The 27583-nt window shown below is 46.6% G+C and overlaps 1 protein-coding gene across 2 annotated transcripts in view; it reads right to left on the bottom strand.

The window, feature by feature from the left end:
- LRRC14B (leucine rich repeat containing 14B) overlaps positions 1–27583 on the bottom strand; it is a 62544-nt gene that overhangs the window by 28315 nt on the left and 6646 nt on the right. The window contains exon 1 of one of the 2 annotated variants that reach the window (XR_011199969.1): positions 16420–16726. The exons of the other annotated variant lie outside the window; for it this stretch is intronic. The gene's annotated coding sequence lies outside the window, so the exon portion shown is untranslated. Of the gene's footprint in view, positions 1–16419; positions 16727–27583 lie in introns of those variants that run through there. 2 annotated transcript variants of the gene reach the window in all.

Below are 27583 nucleotides of genomic sequence, written 5' to 3'. Positions count from 1 at the left end.
TCTGGTGTTGCTAATGTTTCAAATCACGGAGACCTGGGTGGGACAAGGGCTATGGCAGCTATCCCTCAGAGCTCTACTAGCCAACATGTTTTGAGAAGAAATAAAAGCTGACATAGCGCTGTGTCTTGCAGGCCAATCAGGGGTCAGTGAAGACACAGGCCATTCTATGGGAAGCATTCAAGGGGGTGGCATGTGTTCACTGTATTGCCAGGCAATCCAGGGTCCTAAAAACTCTGCATTATCATTTATAAAGGTTTGAAAGGGAAATCAAACAACTCCAAGCCTAGCTCACCAGGGGGAAGGTGACCACGCAAGAGATAGCTCATAAGGCAGAAGAGAGCAGGATACAATGACACTACAAAGACAGATACCAAATTCTTGTGCAAATACTTCAGAAACAGAGCTCACAGAGAAAGGGAAAGACCAGGGAAAATGCTAGCCACTATGGTTAAGAAACCATGGGTGGTTGATGCAATCACTGCTATCACTACAATGAGGGGGTAGACCTGCACAGCACAGAGGAGATTGCCACAGCATTTGTGCAATACTACAAGGAGCTATACAGCTCTCACTGCAGCACCACTGAAGCTCACTCACACAGGTATCTGTAATACTCTGTCAATGTCTGGGTAGGAAATTCTCAACGAGAATTCCTAGTGTAGTCCATGACGTCAGGAGAGGTCAGGTACGCTATACAAAGCCTGCAAGATGGGAAAGCCCCCGCTCAGACAGCCTCCCACCAGACTTCTATAACACATATATTGACCTGCTGGCTGTATCCGAAGAAGCAGTCACACTCGGATCTCTGCTGCCCATAATGCAAGAGCCCCTCATAATACCTATGCTAAAACTCTATAAACCCACGCACAGCTGTGATTCATATAGACCACTGTCATTTATTAAGTGCGACACCAAGATCCTGGCCAAGGTACTTGCAAGCTGGGCCCTACCAGCCATGCCATTGCTGGTACTGCCAGGCCACGCTGGATTCATTCCAGGGAGGTCTGTGGCTGACAACCTATATAGCATTTTTGCAGCAATACACCACATACCCTCTGTGGCCAAAGTGGCGACTGTCTTACTAGACACTACAAAAGCATTTGATTCACTTGAGTGGACACATATGTTTACATTCTTGTCCTAGATGGGCCTATCTGCCCCCTTACTGGCCTGGATACAACTGCTCCATGATGGTCCGACAGCAAAACTGCAGAATAACTGGCTCCTCTAAGACACTATCCTTATTGCCCACCGACAGAGAAAGACAGGGATGCCCCTGAAACCATTGTTAATTGCAATGGAACCCCTCTCAGCCAAAATTATGCCCAACATTTCCTGGCATTTCAAGGCAAGCCATTGCTCATATATTTATACGTCAGTGATATCTCACTCTACATCAAGGACCTACAAACTAGCCTCAACCCCATCCTAAGGGAATTTATAAAATTTCAGGGTCTGTCCAGCAGTGTAATAAACTGGAACAGACTGGCGATAGTGTCACTGACGCAGTGCGAACCCAGCATGAACCTTGACTTGATTTGATTTGGTTTGGGTTTTGTAGAGTGTGCGATTACCTGGAGGTGTCTTGGCACTAACGCGACCCTCTGACTCAAACCTCAAGCACTCATAAATGCAAAATAATTTATAGATAAAGAGAACAGCCACGTTTTTTAAAGGTTTGCGAAAATGCTGCAGAGGCATTTTGTTCCAAAGTTGGCTAGTTGTGTACACAAAGGCGCAAACACCCCATGATACCTTCTTAGTTCTAGGGATGATCACAGATCTTGAAGTTGCGGAATGTAAAGCTCTTTTTGGAATATACCAGCAAGATGTATTTTCTAGGTACTCTGGACCAATTCCGTGCAAGGCTTTATGTGCCAAACACAAAGTCTTGAAGGCAATTCTCTTTCTTACCGGCAGCCAATGGAGCTCAGCCAATGTACCTGATACCGACTCGCATTTAGGGATTTTCCTTAGTAAATGACACGTCGCATTTTGCAGCATTGGAAGCTTGCTCATACATCCCTGTTTGATGCCCATATAGAGGGCGTCGCAGTAGTCGATCCTAGATAAAATTAAAGAAACAGCAACTGAATTCTGCCAGCTTGTAGGAATAAATGGTTGCACCTTCCTCAGCAACTTTAGCATGTAGAAGCAAGACGAAGATAGATTATTTACTTGGTCCATGAAAGACAACTCAGTATCAAGGACAGTCCCCAAATGTGTTACTTTGGTGACCAGAGCTGGAAGTGGACCTAAGAAAGGGGCCACCAAGATAGATTCCAGAAAGTTTGATCCTTGCCGAACAAGAGCACCTCAGTTTTTTTAGAATTAAGATTTAAACAATTTCTGCTCATCCAGCCTGCAATGGTTTTCATGCTTAAATTAAAACGGTCTGCAACTTCATCCAGGTTACCAATATTTGTGTGTCGTCAGCACACACAATCGAGGTAAAGCCAAAACAGTGAATGAGTTTAGCTAACAGGGCCACATATACATGAAACGGTGTAGGACTCAGGGAAGATCCCTGCAGAACCCCGCACTGCAAGGTGTAGGGTCTAGACCTGAACTCCCCAAGTGTCAGCCTCTGTTCTCGCCCACATAAAAAAGAGGAGAGTAGGTCTGAGGCTGCCCCAGAAACCCCAAATTCTAGTAATCTGCCCACAAGAACTTTATGGCTAACTGTATCGAAGACTGCAGACAGGCCCAACAGTACCACCGCAGCCTTCCCATCCCTGTCCATAATCATCCTGATCTCTGAAGCTCACAACAAAGCAGTCCCAAAAGCCAAAATGTGTTTCATTCAGAAGATTGTTACTATCCGAATATTCAGACAGATTTTTATTGAGATGTGTTTCAACGACTTTGGCTGGAAATGGTAACCGCGAAATAGGCCAGTAGCTATTTTCTGACAATGGGTAAGGCGAGGCTTTGTTTAATAACGAAGGACCAAGACATTTTTTCCAGTGGGCTGGAAAGCAACCCTCCTCGATGGTGGAATTTAATAGGATCGTCATGATTGGGGGTATCATAGCAGACATATCCTGAAGTACATTAGGTGGGCAGGGAACAGAAGGGGCTCCAGATTTAGTGAGCTTGATTAATTCTGCCACTCAATCAGTTGTCAAGAAAGGGAACCTGTCTAGCCCAGTCGAGTTTATTTGCATGGATGGCTCCGATGAGAAACTAGGCAGAGATGAGGACAGATCAAAACTTTGATAAACCACTTCCACCTTCTCTTTAAAGAAGGAGGCCAGTCTCTCACAAAAGATCTGGCTAAAAGACTTCCCCCAGATCATCATTACTCAGCTTAATTCCAGGCATGAGCATTTTTGGTCACCCCAAATTAGTTAGTTTGGATTTGGCCACCGGGAGCACAATATTGAATTGGACTGCATTATGATCCGACCATGTTAAATGCATCTACCCTGAGAAAAGGATATAACTACAGGAAACTCCACCCAGGGTGTGACCTGCTTTACATGTGACACCTCCTCACCCTCTGATTCATATCAAAACTATTCATGATGTAATTTAACACATTTATATTGTTATTTTCTGTATCCTCCAAGTGAAAATTAAAATCCCCAAGGACTGTATAATTAGGATAAGAGAAGCTGGACTCCACCCAATTGCTCAAGCATCTACAAAGCTGGCTTTCAGGCCAGGAGGTCTGTAGACCAACATAACATAAAACATCTCCTGATTTGTTATTTCACTTTTACACAAGACAGCCTAGCAAACCTCCTGCTTTAAAGGTTCACAAATTACTTCAAACTCCATACTATGAATAATGGCAATGCCGCCTCCCTGCTTGCTAACTCATTCACACTTGCTGGCTGTGTAGCCTCGGGGGCGCGCTGCCAGAATGTCAGGATCCAATGTTTCATACACCCAAGTCTCAGTTAAAAATAGCAACTGGGGATGATGTGTGTCCAAAGACTCCAGGATTTCATATTTGTGTTTTATGACAGAGCATGAATTAATCAGAAATCCACTAAAAAAGCTGAATCCTGAATCAAAACTAATCTGTGTTTTTTAGTGCTAAAAGCAGAAGTGTGACAGCCCTCCCTCCTGCTTACTTTATTAATTTAACCCCTTTAGCGCCACAGACGTAATGGTTACGTCCAGCGCTTCCCCGGAGGGCCACCCCCCCAGGTCAGGGCTGGAAGGGGAATCACTTCCCCTTCCACCCCAGACCCCCCCAGTGATGTCTGATGACGTCAGCACACGAAAGCATGCTGACCTCATCAGAGGTCACCTCCCATTGCACTGGAAGCATGCTTCCAGCGCGATTGCGGAAGAGAAATGCTTAGCATTTCTCTTCCGCTCGGGAGGAGGGGGCCAGCAGAGACAGGAAAGGAAAGGCCTTTCCTTTCCTTTCATCGCGATCGGGCAGCAGAAATGTCCCCTAGACACCAGGGATTTTTTTTTCTTTTATGTTTAGGGAGTGACCCCGTCAGCAAGGGTCGCTCCCTGGGGCCAAATTGTTTCTATGCCATTTCTGCCCCCCCCCCCTCCGGGGGCAGACCAGCCTAATATATTTAGGCCGGAAACCACTAGACACCAGGGATTTTCTTTTTTTTTTTAAATGATCATAAGGGGAGCAGCCCCCACTAGGGGGGCAAATTATTTTTAGGCCATTTCTGCCCCGGGAGGGTGCAGAAAACCCCTATACACCAGGGATTGTTTTTTTTTCTTTTTTTTTCTTTTATGTTTTATGGTTAGGGAGCGACCCCTTCAGCAAGGGGCGACCCCTTGGGGGCCAAACTGTTTCTAGGCCATTTCTGCCCCGGGGGGCAATTGAGCCTAATATAATTAGGCCAATCTGCCCCCAGGGGGGGCAGAAACCCCTAGACACCAGGGAATTTTTTTAATCTTATACTTACGTATAAGGGAAGCGGTCCCTTGGGTAAGGGCCGCTCCCCTGGGGGGGACAAATTGTTTTTAGGCCATTGCTGCCCCCGGGGGGGGGGGGACTTGTGGCAGTAACCACTTGACACCAGGGATTGGTGTGTGTGTATGTGTGTGTTTTGTTTGGGGGAACTGCCCCTTGGGCAAGGGTTGCTCCCCATGGGGGCACATTACTGTTGGCCATATCTGCCCCCTTGGGGGCAGATCAGCCTATTTTTGGAAGGCCCATCTGCCCCCAAGGGGGGGCAGAAAGCCGACCAGAGAAGATTTTTTTTCAAAATAAGAGGGTGGGGGTATGGCCATACCCCACCCCAAATAAATGGGGCCAAAGTTGTTCTGCCCACCAGTAGGCAGATGGGGCAATTACCCTCGATCCACACCCCGGGGGGGGCAGAAAGTCTACTAGATGGCATGGAATTTTAAAAAATAAATAGTGTGGTGGTGGCTACCAACCAGTATGGTCCTAGTTATGCCCCCAACCCAACTGAAGGGGGGTAACAGTCTTTCAGCTCTCCCCCGCACAATAAAACATTTTATCCCACAGCAAGCAAGAAGACATTTGATTATTTTGGGTTTTGGTTTTACATTTGGGCCATTAGAGCTTGGTAACTCTTAAAATCATCCAACTTGGAATGGTGAGGGCTTCACTTTTTTGACTTTGGCGTTGCCATGTAGAAAAATCCACAAGACCCAGACACATCTGAAAACTAAACATCTGGTTGATTCCAGGGTGGTGTGCTTCACATGCACCCGCACCATTTTCTTACCCACAATGCCCTGCAAACCTCCAACTTTGCTGAAAATCACACATTTCTCCCCAAATTTTTCTGATGGAGCCATCCGGAATCCACAAAATTCCTACCACCCAACATTGTCCCATCTATACCGATAAAAATTCTGCTGCAGTTGTCAGCCTAAAAATGTTTTTTTTCAAACTGCCATTTTGGAGCCACTTTGGTTCCCCTCAATTTCGACATGTTTTTGGCTCTTCCCTGTCACAGGCACTTGGCCCACCTACATAAGTGAGGTATGATTTTTATTGGGAGACTGAGCGGGACATTGGGTGGTAGGAAATGTGTCCCTGTGTGGTGATCTCACACAGAAGTGTGGGAAACAAGTGATTTTTTAACTAAATTTGAGGTTTGCTGAGGATTCTGGGTAAGAAATCATTGGGGGATCCATGCAAGTCACACCTCCCTGGACTCCCTCGGGTGTCTAGTTTTCAGAAATGTCTGGGTTTGTTAGGTTTCCCTAGATTGCTGCTGAGCCCCAACCCAAAAAAACAGGTTATTTTTGTATTTGACAATTTTGATATGGCCAGATAGTGTTTTGGGGCATTTCCTGTCACGGGTACTAGGCCTACCCACACAAGTGAGCTATCATCATCATCAAACAGACTTTATTCGGCTTTCAGCAGGCCATAAAAGTATCAAGTAATAGTACATTGATAAATATGTAAAAAAAAAATAAAAAAAAAAAATTATAAGTAAATAGGGAAGATAATAAAACACATCGTTAAATCATCAAGGACAGATATATAAAACTTGATAAATTTACATCAGTGCAAAATCGAGATCAATTACAGTATTTTCTGGAAAGCGAGGAGTTTACCGGAAATTCCAAAAAATTTCAAATAAAATTAGTTCAGTACGCCCATAGACTTCCTTACAGAGAGTACTGTACATAAAAAATTTGCTAAAATTCCACACATTTCGATAGAGGATAAAATCTGTAAGCTAAAATACGCATCGCGGCACTGACGCAAATTAGTCGATCTTAAAAAAGGCAATAAAATACGTTTTCTTGGGATATCATAAAATTTACAAAAGAGGACCACATGCATTGTAGATTGGGGAGCTTTTGCATCACATGGACATACTCTTAAGACTGTACTCCAGTCGCACATAATCGGAAAGGTTACTAGTCGATGGAAGATATTTAAGCGGAATCTTGTAAGGACAAATCGATGTCAGGGATTTGCCACGCTTACTAAGTAGGGCTGGACTGCATCCGTCGACAGAATTAGTTGGTTAGACATTACAGTAGATTTTTTTGATTCCACTTCCCATCTCTGTTCATCCAAGTACTTCAAAGTCAGAGCCCTCAAATCTCTCCTGGTTATTTTTTCCAGTGATTGTGGGTTTTGGTAATATGCTTCGCAGCCCATATTTTAAAAAAAGGTCATGATATATCTTAGCCAGGGGACTCTAAGCGAGTGTGTTAGATTCATGCAGTCGGATAGTATGGCCTGGTTTAATCCGGTATGCTCAGAGGTCCACACTTTATGCCATAATAATAGAGGCTGTATCTTAATTAGATCAGTTACAAAGTGGACCCCTAGTTCTGAATGGCTAATGTATGATGACGTGCTATTTGGTGCCATTAGCAGGTATCTCAGGAAGTCATTTTCCACCAACTGAATCGCATGGCAGTTCGTATACCCCCAGATACATGCTCCATAAGTAGCCGCCGGGATCAATTTGGCCTTGTAGATTTTTACCATATTTGACGGGGAGATCCCCCCTAGTTTTTTGGAAAAAATCTTCAAGGCTGCCGTTGTTTTAATAATCTGGTCTTTTTTTTGTTTTCACGCAGTGTGCCCAAGTGGCCTGTTTGTCGAACATTATGCCCAAATATGAAAAGGTGGGAGCTATCTTCACCTTGTCCTCGTGAATAGTGATTTTATAGGACTTGCTCAGTTTCCTGCCACAGTTCATTATGAATGTCTTCGAACGGTTGACTGTGAGGCCCAGGACTGTCATGTAATTTATACAAGTGGTTAGGAGTTTCTGGAGGGCTAGCGGTGTCCTGGCCATGAGTACTGCATCATCTGCGTAAAGGAGTGCAGAGACGGGGCGATTGCCTATTTGTGGAAGGTCTTTACAATTGCTTATCAATTCACTTTCTAGATTGTTTATGTATAGTGAAAATAGAAGTGGTGCGAGAACACAGCCTTGGCGCACCCCTCTGTATATGCCAAAAGACTTAGTGCATTCCCCTCTCATCCCGTACCTTACACTTGCTCTGCACCCAGTATACAGATCTCTTATGAAATGGACTATTGTTAGTTCGACCCCCATGCTTATTAGGATATCCCATAACTTTTCATGCAAAACACAGTCAAATGCTGAGGACAAATCTATAAAGGCCAGGTGCAAATTGCCCTCTCTGGTCTTCGTATACTTCCCCACTAGGATAGTTAAGTTCAGAGCCTGTTCCACTGTATCTAATCCTGTGCGGAAGCCATACTGCACTGGGGATAGAATGTTATTTTCTTCCGACCATATTTGGAGTCTATTTAGGATTATTCTCCCCGCTAATTTGGCTGATGTATCGAGGAGAGAAATTGGCCTATAACAGGCTGGGTTAAGGCGATCCCCCTTTTTGTATATGGGTATGATGATAGAGTGGCGCCACGTTGATGGTGGGCCTTGTGTGCTAATGGCCCTCAGTACCTGCGTCAATAGAGGGCCCCATAAGTCGGTGTTGGTTTTATATAGGTCAATTGGAACACCATCGGGCCCTGGCGCTTTCCCGGCTTTGCTAGTGTTTATAGCTTCTACTACCTCCTCTAAGGTAAACTGAGGTGATACTGCTAGGTGTCGATCTTCCTCTGAGTCTGGGACTTTTGGAAGGTCCAGAGGAACTCTGTCATTGGGTTGACAGTATATCTTGGAAAAGTACGTGATCCAGTCCTCTTCCGAGATTGCAATTTCCATTCTAGGGGTATTATTGTCCCCTAGAACAGGAGTATTTATTATTTTCCAGAAGAGGGCATTGTCTTTCGTCAGACTAGCTCTGTGTAGATTGTCCCATAGCTTCCCTCTCAAAGCGAGTTTCCTCTTTTTTGTGGCTGTCTTGTATGCCAGTCTGCAGGTGCGTATTTCTGTCTGACATCTTATGGGGGCACTTAGGGCTTTTTTTAGTCTTGTGTGCGCTTTCGTACAATCGTGGTCAAACCAACCGGTTTCCCTTTTCTTGCCCCCTGCCCCTCCTGTCCTAGAAGTGAGGGCTTTTTTTTACGGCGTAGGTTATCTGTTGGAAAGCACTTAGACATTGTCCTGGGGCCGTGTCATCACTAAGGCAATCAAGGAACACTTGGGCAAGTGAGGTATCATTTTTATTGGGAGACTTGGGGGAACGCTGAGCAGAAGGAAATTTGTAGCTCCTCTCAGATTCCAGAACTTTCCGTCACCGAAATGTGAGGAGAAAGTGTTTTTGTAGCCAAATTTTGAGGTTTGCAAAGGATTCTGGGTAACAAAACCTGGTGAGAGCCCCACAAGTCACCCCATCCTGGATTCCCCCAGGTCTTTAGTTTTAAAAAATACACAGGTTTGGTAGGTTTCCCATGTGCCGGCTGAGATAGAGGCCAAAATCCACAGGTAGGCACTTTGCAAAAAACACCTCTGTTTTCTTTGGGAAAATTTGATATGTCCGTGTTGTGTTTTGGAGCATTTCCTGTCGCGGGCACTAGGCCTACCCACACAAGTGAGATATCATTTTTATCGGGAGACGTGGGGGAATGCGGGGCAGAAGGAAATTTGTAGCTCCTCTAAGATCCCAGAACTTTCCGTCACCGAAATGTGAGGAGAAAGTGTTTTTGTAGCCAAATTTTGAGGTTTGCAAAGGATTCTGGGTAACAAAACCTGGTAGAGCCCCATAAGTCACCCCATCCTGGATTCCCCCAGGTGTTTAGTTTTCACAAATGCACAGGTTTGGTAGGTTTCCCTAGGTGCTGGCTGAGCTAGAGGCCAAAATCCACAGGTAGGCACTTTGCAAAAAACACCTCTGTTTTCTTTGGGAAAATGTGATGTGTCCACGTTGTGTTTTGGGGCATTTCCAATCGCAGGCGCTAGGCCTACCCACACAAGTCAGGCATCATTTTTACCGGGAGACTTGGGGGAACGCTGGGTGGAAGGAAATTTGTGGGCCCTCTCAGATTCCAGAACTTCCTGTCACCGAAATGTGAGGAGAAAATGTTTTTATAGCCAAAGTTTGAGGTTTGCAAAGGATTCTGGTTAACAAAACCTGGTGAGAGCCCCACAAGTCACCCCACCTTGGATTCCCCTAGGTGTGTAGTTTTCAAAAATGCACAGGTTTGGTAGGTTTCCCTAGGTGGCGGCTGAGCTAGAAGCCAAAATCCACAGGTAGGCACTTTGTGAAAAACACCTCTGTTTTCTTTGGGAAAATGTGATGTGTCCACGTTGTGTTTTGGGGCATTTCCAATCGCAGGCGCTAGGCCTACCCACACAAGTCAGGCATCATTTTTACCGGGAGACTTGGGGGAACGCTGGGTGGAAGGAAATTTGTGGCTCCTCACAGATTCCAGAACTTTCTGTCACCGAAATGTGAGGAGAAAGTGTTTTTTTAGCCAAAGTTTGAGGTTTGCAAAGGATTCTGGGTAACAAAACCTGGTGGAAGCCCCACAAGTCACCCCATCTTGGATTCCCCATGGTGTGTAGTTTTCAACAATGCACAGGTTTGGTAGGTTTCCCTAGGTGGCGGCTGAGCTAGAAGCCAAAATCCACAGGTAGGCACTTTGCGAAAAACACCTCTGTTTTATTTGGGAAAATGTGATGTCTCCACGTTGTGTTTTGGGGAAGTTCCTGTCGCGGGCGCTAGGCCTACCCACACAAGTGAGGTATCACTTTTATCGGGAGACTTGGGGAAATGCTGGGTGGAAGGACATGTGTGGCACCTCTCAGATTCCAGAACTTTCTGTCACCGAAATGAGAGAAGAAAGTGTTTTTTTTGCCTCATTGTGAGGGTTGCAAAGGATTCTGGGTAACAGAACCTGGTAAGAGCCCCTCAAGTCACCCCATTGTAAATTCCCCTAGGTGTCTAGTTTTCGAAAATGTGCAGCTTTGGTAGGTTTCCCTAGGTGCCGGCTGAGCTAGAGGCCAAAATCCACAGGGAGGCACTTTGCAAAAAACACCTCTGTTTTCTTTGGGAAAATTGTATGTGTCCATGTTCTGCTTTGGGGCATTTCCTGTTGCGGGCACTAGGCCTACCCACACAAGTGAAGTATAATTTTTATCCGGAGACTTGGGGGAACGCTGGGTGGAAAGAAATTTGTGGCTCCTCTCAGATTCCAGAACTTTCTGTCCAGGGGTGTAGGAGACACTAAATTTCTGGGGGGGACAGGGTCAACCTTGAGGTGGGCCCCCTGCACAAAGTTTGCACCCAGAAGGGTTGCTGTGGTGGGGGGAGATGGGGAAGACAGTCGCTTCCAGTCGAGTCCTGTGTGGCCTGCAATTCCCTGTCTGCTGGGCCCTTTGCTGCCTGTTAGGCAGCGACAGGCTCTGTGATGCTGTTCGCCTGTGTGAAGTCCTAAGAGGCCTGTACTGCCTGCTGGGCGCAGTGCTTCCTGTCGATTCCTGTGCTGCCTGCCAGGCACTGTGCTGCCTGTTGGGAGCTTTCTTACTAGTCAGGCTGTATAAGTCTCTGGGCCTCCGCCTGCCTATGAAGGCCAGTAAGGCCTATGATTGCTGCTAGGTCCTTTCCTGACTGTCAAGTGGCAGTCTCTGTGCTGCTGCTTTCCTGTGAACTGCTGTGCTGTCTGATAGGGCCGTCCTTAGTGCTGGTGGCGCCCTGTGCGACATTGTTTGTTGGTGCCCCCCAGTGACCACCTCTGCCACGGATTCCCTCACTACTATCCATCACCACTCTCTCTCAGATGCATTTCATTCGTTTTATAGCACCACTCATACCGGGAAATATCCCTTGCAACGCAATCAATGCAATGCAATGCATTGACCATGCTGCCATTATCACAAATATGGGTCTAGCACACATGCCTTTACCCCACATATCTTTACCACACATATGCGTGGTTACAGCATAGATAGCGGTCTAGCTGTCTGGGTGGAACAGGAAGAAGCAGAGGAGAGAGAGGTAAGTAGGGCTGTGGCCGGGTTTAGAGTTGGAGGTTGGGGTCATTTTTAGGGCAGGGTAGGGTCGGGGTAGTTTTTAGGACAGGGTGGGGTAGGTTTTAGGGGTCAGGAGGAGTGCATGGAGTTCAAGTAGTTTTAGGACAGTGTGGGGTAGGTTTTAGGGTACAGGGTGGGGGTCATGTAGTATTTAGGACAGAGCGGGGTAGGTTTTAGGGTTCAGGGTGGGGGCAGGGGCATCAAGGTAGTTTTTAGAGCAGTTCAGGGAAGGTTTTAGGGTTCAGAGTGGGGGTCGGGTAGTTTTTAGGACAGGGCAGGGTTACTTTTAGGGCTCAGGGCAGGGGGGTTTAGTGCTCAGGGCAGGGGCAGTTTTAAGTGCTTGGATGGGTGGAGTATGGTATCAGGTGTAAGGGGGCAGGGTAGGGAGAATTTACCACGCATATTCCTTTACCAAACATGCTTTTACAATGAAATTCGTTGTAAAGGCATGCGTAGTAAAGACACGGTCATTGTTGAGACCGCGATGTTAAGGCATGCACGATATACGCATGTGTTGTTCCATCATTCATCCCTCATACCAGTCTAGGGTGTCAAAGCACTTTACATCACACAGACATTACGCAGAGACAATCATCATATATGTGTAAATCAGTGTATATGAAATGTTACATAAGACAGAGGACTACAAGGTGTAGGTGTCACAGGTCATCCATACTGGTAGCAGGTATAGTTTCAGAGTGCTTTATCTGGAGAAGCGCAAACTCAGAATTTAAAACATAACACCATGGTTGGGGGCTCTCTTTAATAATAAGAACTGCACTCAAATCAACTTGTTTTGCAACATTAAGTTAATCAAAAAGTGGGGGGAAATCATGACGCTCTAATCTATACCTTGATGTTTGCATGCAGCTCTTTGATGAGTTCATTGCTCACTGTTCTATATTCAGTTTTCATTTATAAATTGCAGGGGACAAAAAAGGAGCTCTCTGATGTAGGAAGCTGGCCTTGTGTGTGGTGAGTACCTATGGTATTATCACCTTATACCAGGTCCAGGTATCACCTTATTAGTGAAGTGTAGGCAGTGTCTAGAAGCCAGGCTCTCTAGAGTTAGCTGTGGATGAGCAGCCAAGACTTATCTAGGACACATGCAAAGATCATGCAATACCACTGTAGTCACACAGCACTTACACACATGAAAGAAACACGTGTTACGAAAATAAAGGGTCCTTATTACAGTAACACTAAAACACTAGATAGGCAATACTCCAATAGGATGTAAGTAACACACTATTATATGTACAGCAGCAATCATAAATTGGCATAAAAAGCAATAGAAAACAGTGAAAAGCAATAGGCAATACTGAAGGCCTAGAGGGGACCAGACCATATACTAAGAAAGTGAAATGCGAAAGCCGGGTCCCCACCCAAGGAAGTGGAATTGGTAGAGGGGAGCTGGAGGAACTAGGAAACCCCAAAGGTAAGTACCAGAGTGCCCCCCAGCGACCAGGAGAAAAGAGGTAAGTTACAGTTTTTTCCCTGACCCACCAAAAGGACTTCAGAGAAGGATATTGCAAAACGCAGAAAAGACTGCAAGAAACTAGAGGTGGATCCTGGAAGAGTAAGACCTGGAAAAGAAGGGCACCAAGTCCAGTTTACGTAGGATGGTCCGGTCGTGGCAGGAGCCACTACCCACCCATCTGTGGATGCAGGAGTTGGTCGACGGGGAGACGAAGATGGTCAGCAATGCAGCACTGGAGCAGATGAAGAGTTCCTAGGTGATGCAGTCGACGTCCCACGCCAGATGAAGAATTGCAGTCAGTCTGTGGTGTGGAAAACCCACCAACAAGCCTTGGCAAAAGCAAATGTTGCAGTAGGAGAAAAGTGGAGCTACCAGGGACCAGCAAGGTCCAGGGGGACTCAACCCATGGAGGGGAGTCTCAGGTGACCATCAGCAAGGCAGAGAGTCTGGAGGAGGAGAGGCAGCCCCCACAGAAGACCTACAGGCAAGAAGCCCAGGAGCTGTAGAGAGGCCCACAGCACACCTGAAGAGAGGTCCCACTTCACAGGCGAAGCACATTGAGGGCTGTGCTTCACAGAGAAGAATGCCGGGGGTAGCTGCAAGAGATGCGGTGCATGGGGGTACTGTCCTGCATGGGAAGGCAAGGACCTACCTACTCCAAAGTTGGGCAGCTGGTCGAGAGGACCAAGGAGACCACTCCAGACTACCACCCCTGATGCAGGATCCACGCAGCTCAGGAGGAGAGGAGATCCACGCAGCCGGTTGTTGTTGCAGTTGGTGCCTGCGGATGCAGATAAGTGACTCCTTCACTTCAAGGAATTTTCCTTCTTTCTTCTCATGCAGACTGAAGACTTGCTGCCCTCAGAGGAAGCACAGCTGGGCAAATGTTGCAGTTGCTGGAAGGAGTCGGAGAAACAATGTTGCGTGGCAAAGTCGTCGCTGGAGCTGCAGATTGTAGGTTCCTGTGAAGTCCAGTTGCGGTTCCAGTGGCCAGAAGTCAAAGTAAATGTTGCAGAGGAGTCCTGCTGGAATCTTGCACGTCAAATCTGAGGACCCACCCAAGAGGGAAACCCAAAATAGCCCAGAAAGGGGGATTGGTCACCTAGCCGGGTGACCACCTAGGAGGGGGCTGTGATGTCACCTCTCTGACCTGGCCACTCACAGAGGCCTCTGCCAACCTTAGATTCAAGATGGAAGAATCAAGTGGCCACCTGGAGGAGCTCTGGGCACCACCCCTGGGGTGGTGATGGACAGGGGAGTGGTTACGCCATTTCCATTGTCCAGTTTCACGCCAGAGTAGGGGCTGAGGTCCCTGAACTGGTACAGACTGGTTTATGCAAGGAGGGCACCAAATGTGCCCTTCAGAGCATACTAGTAGCTTGGCGAGGCTACCCCTCCCAAGCCTTGTAACGGAGAGGGTGTTGCCTCCCTCTTCCAAAGGAAATCCTTTGTTCTGCCTTCCTGGGCATGAGCTGCTCAAGCAGTAGATGGAGGGCAGAAATCTGTCTGAGGGGTGGCAGCAGCGTGAGCTGTTCGGAAGACCCCATAAAGCTGGTAGGAGCAATGCTGGGGATCCTCTAAGGAGCCCCCAAAGTGCATGGAATCATACAATCAATACTGACAATAGTATTGGGGTATGATTCTGACATGTTTGTTACCAAACATGCCCAGGTTCGGAGTTACCATTATGTAGCTGGACATAGGTAGTGACCTATGTCCAGTACAAGCGTAAAATGGCGTCCCCGCACTCACGAGGTCCAGGAAAATGGAGCTGGAGTTCGTGGGGGCACCTCTGCTCCTGCAGAGGTGCCCTCACACACAGGTACTTGCACCCTACCCTCTGGGCTAGGAGGGCCTACCATAGGGGTGACTTACAGTGACCTGGTGCAGTGGCCTGAAGTGAAAGGGTGCAAGCACCTTTTCACGCAGGCTGCAATGGCAGGCCTGCAGACACAGTTTACATGGGCTCCTATGGGTGGCATAATACATAATAAATGCTGCAGCCCATGGGAACCCCTGATCCCCCAATGCCCTGGGTACCATATACTAGGGACTTATAAGGGGCACCAGTATGCCAAGTGTGGGGTGTGTGTGGTCCAAGCAACCAAATTTAATGGGAGAGAGCACTGGGGTCCTGGTTAGCAGGATCCCAGTAAACACAGTCAAAACATACTGACAACAGGCAAAAAGTGGGGTAACCATGCCAAAAAGTGGGTACTTTTCTGCATCTGACAAAAGCAGAAACCCACTGACCTATTCACATTATATACACTTTGTGATCTGCATGTAGACGGCCTTTGTAGCAGGCATAGTAACCCTGTACGTTATGATGAGTCAAAACTTCCACTAGACAAAACTTCAGTCTCTCTCTAGAATGACCATTAATCACCGGAATTATTTTAAGATTTTTATTGTTGCCTGAAAACTGTTGGTGGCAAGGAACATCCAGCAGGTGCTTTTAAAGTCACAATATACTTGCAAACATAGCACCCCTGTCCTAAGTCAGCACCCAGTGCGGCAGCACCGGTTGCATCGCCCTAGCTGCCTTACCTTGCCCTGTCCATCTCTTAGGCCATCTGATTCTTCCTGGGACCCATGCTGTGTGCTGGTCTCTCCGCTGTCTATCCAGCAGTGTCAGGCTCTGTTCCACCATAGCCTGTGAAGTCCTGTAAAGCCTGTGAGCTGCCACAGTGCTGGCTTCGCATCCACAGGCCATTGGCAGGAAATGAGATTTACAGACAGCCCTTGCCCTTCAGAGCGGGCTTTCACAAATACCAGGAAGGCTGAGGGAGAGACAGGGGACAGAAATGTTGGGGGGGGGCAGGATGTCAACTTAGGGGGCAATAATTAGCACTGGGGCAGGCAAGCTGGAGACAGAGGATAGAAGAGAGTGAGAGAGAGGCGACAGAAAGGGGGGCCCTAACAAACACTGGCGCACAGGGTGCCACTAGCGCGCTAAAGCCTGCCCTGCTCATATCTAACAGTAACTCAACAATACTGTTTTTAGAAGGGGAGATACTCTGCAACACAGCACTGTATTTAAAAAGAAAGGGAGTTACTTAGCAATAGTTTATTTAATTACCCAAACCTCCTTACCTTCTCAAATCTTGCTGCTGTCTTCAGGGTTCGATCTTCAAGGGACAGGAAGGGTCGGGCTCAGGAGGGACTGGATGCACACAGCAATCAACAAAGGGCCTCTCCTCTCCCTTTGTTCTCAGAAGTGCAGACTGCAGGGGGCTGTGGGGCAAGGTGAGAAAGAATCCCTTGTGTGCTGCAGCACAACAAAAGGGCAGAGGGCGAGTGTCCTGGAGCCAGGTCACAGGTCAAGTGCAGGGCCATATAGGTAGCGCTTTCATGCGCTAATGGCCCTGCGAATTACAGGAGAAGGGAAAATTCTTCTGTCCCCTCGTCCCCCCCACCCTTGTCCCCCGTGTCCCCCCCACTCCAAAATCTGGGGGGGACATATCCCCCGCGTCCCCCACACTTCCTACGCCCATGTTTCTGTCACCGAAATGTGAGGAGAATGTGTTTTTTTAGCCAAATTTTGAGGTTTGCAAAGGATTCTGGGTAACAAAACCTGGTGAGAGCCCCACAAGTCACCCCATCTTGGATTCCCCTAGGTGTCTAGTTTTCAAAAATGCGCAGGTTTGCTAGATTTCCCTAGGTGCCGGCTGAGCTAGAGGCCAAAATCTACAGCTAGGCACTTTGCAAAAAACACATCAGATTTCAATGTAAAAATGTAATGTGCCCATGTTGTGTTTCCTGTCGCGAGCATAAGGCCTACCCACGACAGTGAGGTACCATTTTTATTGGGAGACTTGGGGGAACACAGAATAGCAAAACAAGTGTTATTACCCCTTGTCTTTCTCTTCATTTTTTCCTTCCAAATGTAAGACAGTGTGTAAAAAAGGCGTGTAATTGAGAAATGCCCTGTAATTCACATGCAAGTATGGGCACCCCGGAATTCAGAGATGTGCAAATAACCACTGCTTCTCAACACCTTATCTTGTGCCCATTTTGGAAATACAAATGTTTTCTTGATAACTATTTTTCACTCGAAAACCCATTGCAAGGTGCAGCTCATTTAATGGCTCTGGGAACCTAGCGTTCTTGATGAACCTACAAGCCATATATATCCCCGCAACCAGAAGAGTCCAGCAGACGTAACAGTATATTGCTTCCAAAAATCTGACATTGCAGGAAAAAATTACAGAGTAAAACATAGAGAAAAGTGGCTGGTTTTTTTTCACCTCAATTTCAATATTTTTTTATTTCAGTTGTTATTTTCTGTAGGAAACACTTGTAGGATCTACACAAATTACCCATTGCAGAATTCAGAATTTTGTCTACTTTTCAGAAATGTTTAGGTTTCTGGGATCCAGCATTGGTTTCACACCCATTTCTGTCACTGACTGGAAGGAGGCTGAAAGCACAAAAAGTCATAAAAATGGGGTATGTCCCAGTAAAATGCCAAAATTGTGTTTTCTGATTCAAGTCTGCCTGTTCCTGAAAGCTGGGAAGCTGGTGATTTTAGCACCTCAAACCCTTTGTTGATGCCGTTTTCGGCACAAAAAAACCACAAGCCTTCTTCTGCAGCCCTTTTTAAAAAAAAAAAACACGAAATTTTCAATGTATTTTGGCTAATTTCTTGGTCTCCTTCAGGGGAACCCACAAAGTCTGGGTACCTCTAGAATCCCTAGGATGTTGGGAAAAAAAGGACGCAAATTTGGTGTGGGTAGCTTATGTGGACAAAAAGTTATAAGGGCCTGAGCGCGAACTGCCCCAAATAGCCGAAAAAAGGCTTGGCACCTGGGGGGAAAGGCCTGGCAGCTAAGGTGTTAAAGCAGTTCACCTGAAGAATACCTCTTACTATCTAAAGAGGCAGAACGGCTAGTGCAAGGCGCAGTCCTGGTACGGAGGACGCAAACGGGCTTGCCTTTAGCAAGCCTTCTGTGTCCCCATTGGTGCGCCCGCTGCGACGCTGTCATGCGGTTTAAATAGGAGACAGGAGGAGGAAGACTAGAATGTCAACTCCTCAAAATGGCGGCCGCTCGCTCTCACTAGTGAGATTAATGGTTCACCGCAAACAAGCAGTCAACGAATAAAAAAATATGTTAAAACGTAATTACTGTGTAATTTCTCTGCAAACTTGAGAATGAGGTATAAAGTCATCAATACACTGTGTAGTCGTACTGCCATGCAGTTTAAATAGGTGACAGGAGGAGACTAGAATGTCAACTCCTCAAAATGGCAGCCGCTACTCTCACTGTAAAGATTAATAGTCACCGCAAAAAAAACAGCACTCAATGAATAAAAACAATTTTAAAGCTTAATTTCTGTGCAAACATGTGAATGAGGTGGAAAGTCAGTAAAGGGCTGCATGGTCGCGCTGTCGTGTGTTAAAATAGGAGACATGAGGAGGAACACTAGAATGCCAACGCCTTAAAATGCCGGCCGCTCGCTCTCAGTGGCGAGATTAATTGTCCACCACAAACAAGCCAGCAGTCAGTGAATAAAACAATTTTAAAACGTAATTTCTGTGCAATTAAACATGCGAATGGGGTAGAAAGTCAGCAAAACACTGCGTGGTCGCGCTGTCATGCGGTTTAAAAACCTCTGGAGTGGTGTGTGCGCCCCATTAAATACCTGGGGGTCTGGGTAGATACTAATGCAGATGAAGTCATTAAGCTCAGCTATGGCTGCACCGTCAGTAAACTTGAAGACTAAATTGATAGCTGGTTCAAACTACCCCTCACCATGGACGGAAGGAAAGGGCTCAGTAAAACAGTAATCCTGCCCCAATGTCTGTACTCCCATGTTAACATCCCAATCTCTCCCTGTCGGGGCTTGTTTTGGATGCTCCAATTTCTCTGCACCAGATTCATATGGGGAGGGAAACAACCTAAGATTTATTGGAATATCATGACACAAACCTACAAGTGAGGCGGATATGTCATCCCTCATATGGAACTGCACTACCTATGTGCATAAGCACACGTTGCTTAGTATTGGCTTTGCCCTTGTGGTTGAACGGTATGTTACACACCCATTACTGCAGTGGTAGAAACAGCACTACTGATGAGACAACCGCAGATCATTTCTGAGATTAATACAGTGCAATGCACAGCAGAGACCTGGAACAGACTTCGGATGATGACTGGAACCCCACTCATTTACTTATCAGACATCCCCCTGAACATGAACATGCAGTTTCCTATGACACGGGGGTCTAAGGCAGCTTCCCAACTGCGAAACCTGGACAGTTTGAGATGGGGGATGTATACAACAGTGGTAAATACATAACACTAAACACATTCAGTGCACATTGTGAAATCACTTCACTGGACATGCTCCTCCATCATAGACTAAGATTGGTTAGCAAACAGATCACAGCGGACTTCCCTCGGGAGCCTGAACTACTTATTCTACTTCAGGTACTCATAGATGCCCCATCCCCAACAGCTCATAACTAAACTCTACAGGGAAGTACAGGAAGCAAGACCCTTACATGAGGCCTCAGCCATAGAGGGATAGGAGGACGATTTTGGAGCTCCAATTTCGGCTGCGGTATGGGAATACTGCTGTGCACATACGGGAGGGCTATTACCCGGCAGCTGCCTTAGACTAATTCATTACTGATACCTGCACCAGGTATACAACACACCTGCAATACTGTGCAAGTCCGGATTGAGGGCCACAGATTAGTGTGAGTGAAGATGAACACCTGCAGCAGGGTTTTCCACTTAACATGGTAATTTGTCAGTATTCAGAGGTTTTGCGCTCCGTGGCAACTACACTTCAACATGTTATAGCTAGGTCCAGCAGGACATTTGTGGTACTTGCACTACTAATAGCCAAAAGATTCATGGCACAGCAGTGAGGAAGAGTACACACTCAATAAAAACGCACTGGATCGCTGAACTGACCTAATGCAAGGAACAGTTGGAACTATATACAGAGGTCCTACAACCCACGTCCCACCCCAAGACATATGGGTGCCCTTCAAGAGCTTCCTACTGATGAAGGATGTGGGTGGGCTGAGCCAAGAGAACTGTGCACCACCTTTGTCACCTGACTTGGTACACAAGGATGGGGGGAAGTAGTCGTAGGTGTGGGTATATTGGTGATGAATGTGTAATATGACATTGGATATTTTGTTATGCTATATGGATTTGCATAGCGCAATAATTACCCGAGATGGTATCCAGGCGCTTTGGAATGTGTGTAGGTTTGTGGACCCTAGGGTGCTTATATGAAGAGCCAGGTCCTCAGCTTCATGTGGGCTCAAGAAGTGAAGAGCAGTTTCTGATGTGCTGAGGGATTTCATTACATGTCTTAGGTGTGATGTAGGAGAATGAGTGTCCTCCAATGTTGCCAGTGCGAAGAATGTGTTCGAGTGCGACAGAGCCTAGATGTCTATTGGGTTGGTGAAGGTGTATGCGGCCGTTCAGGTGTTCTGGTCCTGTGTTATGTAGGGCTTTGTATGTGTGTGTGAGAAGTTTGAACTTGCTGTGCTTGTGATTGGAGAGCCAGTGAAGCTTCCTGAGGGCAGTGTGATGTGGATGCAGCATGGGAGATCGAGTATGAGTCTTGCAGCAGTGTTCTGGATGGTCCGGAGTCTGTGTAAGAGTTGTTTGGAGATTCTGGCATGGAGAGTGTTGCCATATTTCATCCTTTTAAGTGCTTACATGACTGTCTATTTGGTGTTCTCAGACAACCATTTGAAGATTGTTTGCAGCATGAGAAGGATTGGAAGCATGAGGTGCACACTGCATTGACTTGAGCAGTCATGTCGAGCTTGTTGTCTAGGATGATCCCTTGCGTGGTCTGTGGGTGTTGGTGCTAGCTCTAACTGCCACCTGGTGGAGTCCCAATAGTAGGTCTTGTTGCTCAAAAGTAGTACTTCCATCTTCTCGGAGTTCAGCTGCAGACAGTTGCGTCGCATTCAGTCTGCTACGATAGTAAGATGCTTCTTTGTTTACTGTATGTAACCTCCATTGCGGAAAATTGGAATAAATAAAGCTTTAAAAATCTTTAATTAGTTTAAATAGATTAAAGTTAAAAAAAAAAAAGAATCTGGCCTTAAAAAATAAAATTCCTACCTAAAGTATTTTTATGATGCATTAATAATTATTACAAGTGGAGTATATAATTAATTAAAATTAATTTAAAGTTTATTAAAATATTTTATATTTGAATAATAACTGTAGGTTCATTTTAGATTTTTAATTGAATTATATTTATATTTTAACTAGTTTAAATAATACAATTTTATTTAATATTATTTCTTATGGGGTATTGTTTATGTTTTCACCTCTATTACTTTCTAAGGGAGGGTGCTGCAGTATCAGTGATCAGTCATCTGTGGTGCTGCCTCTTACTGGGGTTTCTTTCTGACAGTAGTAACTTACACTCAAACTTTTATCTCCGCTCCCGTTTTCAGGGGCTGTACTGTTGTAACTCTACTCCTTTGAGTAGCTTTACACTCAGAGTTTGTGCCTAGCCAAAAGTATTAAAGTTACTCAAGTGTGTTGCATTTAAATTACTCACTGTTGGAAATAGCACTTTTTGCAGGGTTATCCCCAAACGTTTTGCTTATGACCTCCTGTTTTTGACTGTGTGCTGCATTTCATTTTGCTGTTTTAGGACTCTGGGCACTTTACCACTGCTTATCAGTGCTAAAGTACAAGTGCTCTCTGTCTACATGGTATTGGTAATTGGTTTATCCATTATTGGTGTATTTGATTTACTAGTAAGTCCCTAGTATAGTGCGCAGTGTGTGCCCAGGGGGTGTAGAAAAAATGCTACTAGTGGGCCTCCAGCACTGATTGTGCCGCCCTCATGAGTAGCCCAGTAAACATGTCTCGACCTAGCAAGTGAATCCACTTGCGAGCCCCAAACCTTCTCTTTTACTACATGTAAGTCACCTCTAAGTTAGACCCAAGGCAGCCCCATGGGCAGGGTGCAGTGTATTCAAAAGGTGGGACATGCACTGGTGTGTTTTACATGTCTTGATAGTGAAATACTGCTAAATTTGTTTTTCACTATTGCAAGGACTATCTCTCCCATGGAGTAACATGGGGATTACCTTGAAATATATTTTGAGTGTAATTTCCCATTGGGAACAGATAGAGATGTGGAGTTTGTGGTATTCAAACTCACAATTTAAAAATACATATTTTGGTAAAGATGGTTTTTAAATTGTAAGTTTGAAAATGTCGCCTTAAGAAAGTGGATGTTTTCTTACTCACACCATTCTGTAGCTTTGCCTGTCTGTGGAATACACATCTGGGTCAGGATGAGAGTTGGGCTGTTTGTGAATTCACTCTAGAGAGTCACACAAAGGCAGCTGAGGTGTGCTCAGCATATCCTGATGGGTCTTCCTGGGCTATAGTAGTGGGAGGAGCTTACACTTGCACCTGAATAGGACTGTGCCTCTCCTTACACAAATCAGTCTCCAACCCCCTGGAGTACATCTTGGCCAGGGCAGGAAAGGCAGGGTCTTGTGCACTACAAAGACATCTCTTTTAAGTTTGCCTACTTCAAAGACAGAAATGGGTATAAGTACTGGACATCTAACCCAACTGTTAGAAATGGGGTCTCTAGTTGGAAGAGGTATACACCCTTGTCCAATTCGGGACCACAATCCTAGTCAGGGTAAGTCACAACACAATCCACATTTTCCTGTGCCCACCCTCTGGTAGCTTGGCACTGAGCAGTCAGGCTTAACTTAGAAGGTAATGTGTAAAGTATTTGTGCAATAAATCATACAGTAACACAAAGCAGTCTCCAACCCCCTGGAGTATGTGTGGGCCAGAGCAGGAAAGGCAGGGTCTTGTGTACTACAAATACTACTCTTTGAAGTTTGCCCACTTTAAAGACGGAATCGGGTATAAGTACTGGACATCTAACCCCACTGTTAGAAATGGGGTCTCTAGTTGGCAGAGATATACACCGTTGTCCAAGTCAGGGTAAGTCACAACACAATCCAAATTATCCTGTGCCCACCCTCTGGTAGCTTGGCACTGAGCAGGCATGCTTAGCGTAGAAGGCAATGTGTTGGTACTGAGGAATTTGGCAGCGCTCAGTCTGTCAATGAGCTCATCATCTTGGGGTATGGGGTGTGCATCAGTTTTAATGACAGAGTTGAGACCTCAGTAGTCTACACAGAACCGAAGTTCTAGTTTGCCGCCCGGTGGGGCAGCCTTTGGTACCATCACCACAGGGCTGGACCAAGGACTGCTAGAGGTTTCCATCACTCCTAAAGCTAGAATCTTGGCAACTTCTTCCTTGATGCTGGCCTGCCCCCTGTCTGAAAACCTACAAATTTTGTTCTTTACAGGGGGACTGTCTCCTGTGTCAATATCATGGACGCACAGGTGTGTGAGTCCAGGGGTGAAGGAAAACAGAGAGGAGTCCTGTTCCAGTAACTGGTAACAGTCACCTCGCTGGCCTAGGGTCAGGGAGTCAGAGAGGTTGACACCCTCCCCTGACCCATCTCTTTCTTGTGCAGAGAGGAGGTCAGGGAGAGGTTCACTCTCCTCCTTCACACCCTCATCTGTCCCTAGGAACATGTTGACTTCAGACCTCTCAAAGTGAGGCTTCAGTCGGTTTACATGGAGCACCCTAAGGGAGTTTCTAGGGGTCTTGAGGTCCGCTAAGTGAGTGGCCTCCCCCTTTTGCTCTTTTACTTCCGAATGGCCAGTTAAGCGATCCTGGAGAGCCCTGGACTCTATTGGCTCCATGACCCATACTTTGTCTCTAGGCTAAAAGTCCACCAAAGTGGCCTTCTGGTCATACCAGTGTTTCATTACCTCTTTACTGGCCGCAAGGTTGCTTTTGGCCTTTTTTCCCAAAGCAGTGCACCTGGTTGTGGAGGGCCAACATGTAATTTACCACATCCTGCGGGAATTTCCTGGGAGCTTTCTTCCACTCCTCCCTGACAATGCTTAGGGGCCCCCTAACAAGGTAGCCATAGAGAAGTTCAAAGAGACTGGACCCCACCCCTTTCTGGGGCACCTCTCTGAAGCAAAGAGAAGGCATGGCAAGAGGACATCCCTTAAGTCTCAAGCCCCCAGATAGGCCTATAATCATGCCTTTTAAGGTCTTGTTGAATCTCTCAACTAGACCATTGGATTGAGGGTGATAGGGTGTGATGAACTTGTATGTTACACCACAAGCATCCCACATGGACTTCATGTATGCAGACATGAAGTTAGTGCCTCTGTCAGACACTATCTGGGGAATCCCACACAGATAAAAATCCCCATCAAAGCTCTGGTCACCACAGGTGCAGTCACTGCCCTGAATTTCCTCTGGGTAGCGTGTGGCATGGTCAACCAAGACCCGTATGGACCTGTTGCCCATGGTTGTCTCAGGGTCCAATGGATCAATGATGTGGTAGCCCACTCTTTCAAAGGGGGTGCCAACGACAGGAAGTGGGTTCAGGGGAGCCTTCAGCTTTTTCCCTGACCTCCCACTGGCCTTGTAGGTAGAACAGGACCTACAGAATGCATCTGAGGCTGTCTTCATTTGGAGCCAATAAATGTGAGTGACAAGTCTGGCAAAGGTGTTGTCTTGTCCTAAATGTCCTGCCAGGGATATGTCATGATCCAAACCCAGTAGGAAGGCCTTGTAACACTGGACGACCACCATCACATGTGCTGCCACAGTACCCGGAGACTTAGGCCCACGATATATGAGATAATTCTCCCAGTAGATCAGGTGATCTCCAGAGGCTTCACCTGCTGCATTGGTTGAGCTCTGTCGCCTCAAGCCCTCAAGACTGAGACACTCCTTCTGCACTTTGCAAAATTCCTCCCTGGTGGGCCCACCCTCAACTTGCCAACCAGCAAGCTCAGACAGGTCACCTAGGATGGCAATGTCTTCCCCGGTTGGCTCAGGGGCCTCTTCCTTAGGGACCCTGTCAACCTTTACCGCCGGAACTTCAGGGGCTTGTTTCCCACACCTCCTGCCCTGTCTCCTTGGCAGCTGTCTGGGCTATTCTTCCAGGCGCCCTTGACTCCCCTCCCAGGCAGCCATGGACCGTGTGGTCATGCAGACCCACGCAGGCAATCCCATCATCTCCAAGTGAGACCTGAGTTCTACCTCCCTCCAGATAGTGTGCGCTAGGTCATTGCCAAACAGACAATCTACAGGCATGGCAGGACTCACAGCTACTTTCAGAGTACCAGAGCCTACCCCCTCCACTCAAAGGGAACACGAGCCACCAGTAGATGGCTCTCACGATTGTCGCGACTAGGTCTTGGTGAAATGTGTTTGGTAGGTCCTGTTCTGCTTACACCAGCTGACCCCTGACAGTAGTCATGCTGGCTCCTGTGTCACGCAGAGCCTCCACCCGCTGCCTATTAATGGTGACCCACTGCCTATACTTAGAAGTATTGGCCGGCATGTGGGCTTTTGACACCACTTCTGCATTCCCCAGGGACACTAGGGTTACCTCTGCCTGCTCCCCAAAGCTAACTGGGACTACCTCCCCCAAAGCTGACACTAGCCAACCCACATGTCTGCCCACCAGTAGGGGGCTGTGCCCTCTTTGGAAATTTTGAGTCGCCCTTAGAGTGACTATACTCGGAGCACTCTACACACTGGTGTACAAACCTCCCTGTCTGATGGTCAAAGAACCCTTTCTTCTTAGGATCATACTGGGACTGGTTACCACTATTCCCTTGGGAATTATTTTGTGGACCTTTAGGGAGCTCCTTAATTTTAAGTTTTTCTCCCCCTCTTTCTTTTGTTGGGAACCGTGACCTCCTTTGTGGGTGACCCCTAACCCCCCCTACCTTGATACCTTTTTGGACACTCTGGTGCTGGCCCCGAGGTCCGCTCCATCAACAAGCTACCTGGGATCAGTCAGCTTACTGTCAACTAGGTGCTGGTGCAACTCTGTAAAGCAAACACTGAGCATATGCTCTCTCAGGATCAAATTGTACAACCCAACATAATCACTGACTTTGCTTTTCCACACCCAGCCGTTCAGTGCCTTACTGGAAAAAATCAATAAAGTTTACCCAGTTTTGGTTAGGGAGCTTGCTATTGTCCCTCAATCTTTGGCGATTATTCTCGGGGGTGAGTCCGAATTTGGCAGTGAAAATGGGCTTCATAAGGGTGTACTTGTTCTGGTCCTCAACTTCTAGTGTTAGAAGTGTGCCCCTCCCAATTATTGGCACGTGTTTCCACAGGCCTGCCCCCCCTCTCCCCCCAGTGCTCTTCAGGAACCCCATGTGCCCTCAGTGCAACTTCAAAAGCAGAAAACCACTTACCAATGTCATCTCCCACCAAATAACTTGACACCATGTTTTTGTGTATACAAACCTTCTTGTCTCCAGAAGGTCCTTTATGCATGTTGCCACCATCACTGCTGGACTCAGACTGCCTAGCCTTGAGGTCCAGCTCTTTTAGACTCAGTTCATGAGCCAGAAGCAATTTCTTTTCATCCAAGGCTCTCTCAGCCTTCCTCTCCTCTGCCTCCATTTGTAATCTTGCCAACTGCAGCCTGCATTCTCTCTCCTCTCTCCTTTCCTCTGCAGTCAGGCCGTGTCTTAAGACACTGCTCCCTGGTTTAGTAGGGGGCACAAATCCAGGGTTGTCATCCCCCTCTGCTGTTGGCAGCTCCTTGGGAGAGCAATCCACTTGCTCCTTCAACTCATCATGCTCTTGTAAATGGGCTTCTGCCCAGGCCCTCAGTGCCTTTTGGTAATCCTCCGTCTTGGAGGCTCCACGGGTAGGTACCCCTATCCCATTGCAAAAGCCCTTCAGCTGGTTAACAGTATATCCCTCCAGTTTAGGTAGATCAACTCTCCAATTGTAGACGCAGCCAGAGATATGATGTATAGGATTGACTAATGAATATCACGCATCACAAATGAAGCAAAAAGAAACCAAATCAAATTGACCTTCTGTGGGTAGTGTACACGTAGCTATTGCATGGCACTGCACAAACACAAGTCCTATCCTCACCACTGATCACCAATGTTAGAAATGGGGTTTCTAGTCGGCAGAGGTATACACCTTTGTCCAAGAAGGGACCACAATCCTAGTCAGAGTAATTCACAACACAATCCAAATTATCCTGTGTCCACCCTCTGGTAGCTTGGCACTGAGCAGGCAGGCTTAACTTAGAAGGAAATGTGTACATTATTTGTGCAGTAAACCATACAGTAACACAGTGAAAACACTACAAAAATACACCACACAGGTTTAGAAAAAATAGATCATATTTTTCTGAATAAAATAAGGT

Source organism: Pleurodeles waltl, chromosome 12, assembly GCF_031143425.1.
Source record: "Pleurodeles waltl isolate 20211129_DDA chromosome 12, aPleWal1.hap1.20221129, whole genome shotgun sequence".
NCBI lineage: Eukaryota > Metazoa > Chordata > Amphibia > Caudata > Salamandridae > Pleurodeles > Pleurodeles waltl.
This window is presented reverse-complemented; position numbering and strand designations above follow the sequence as displayed.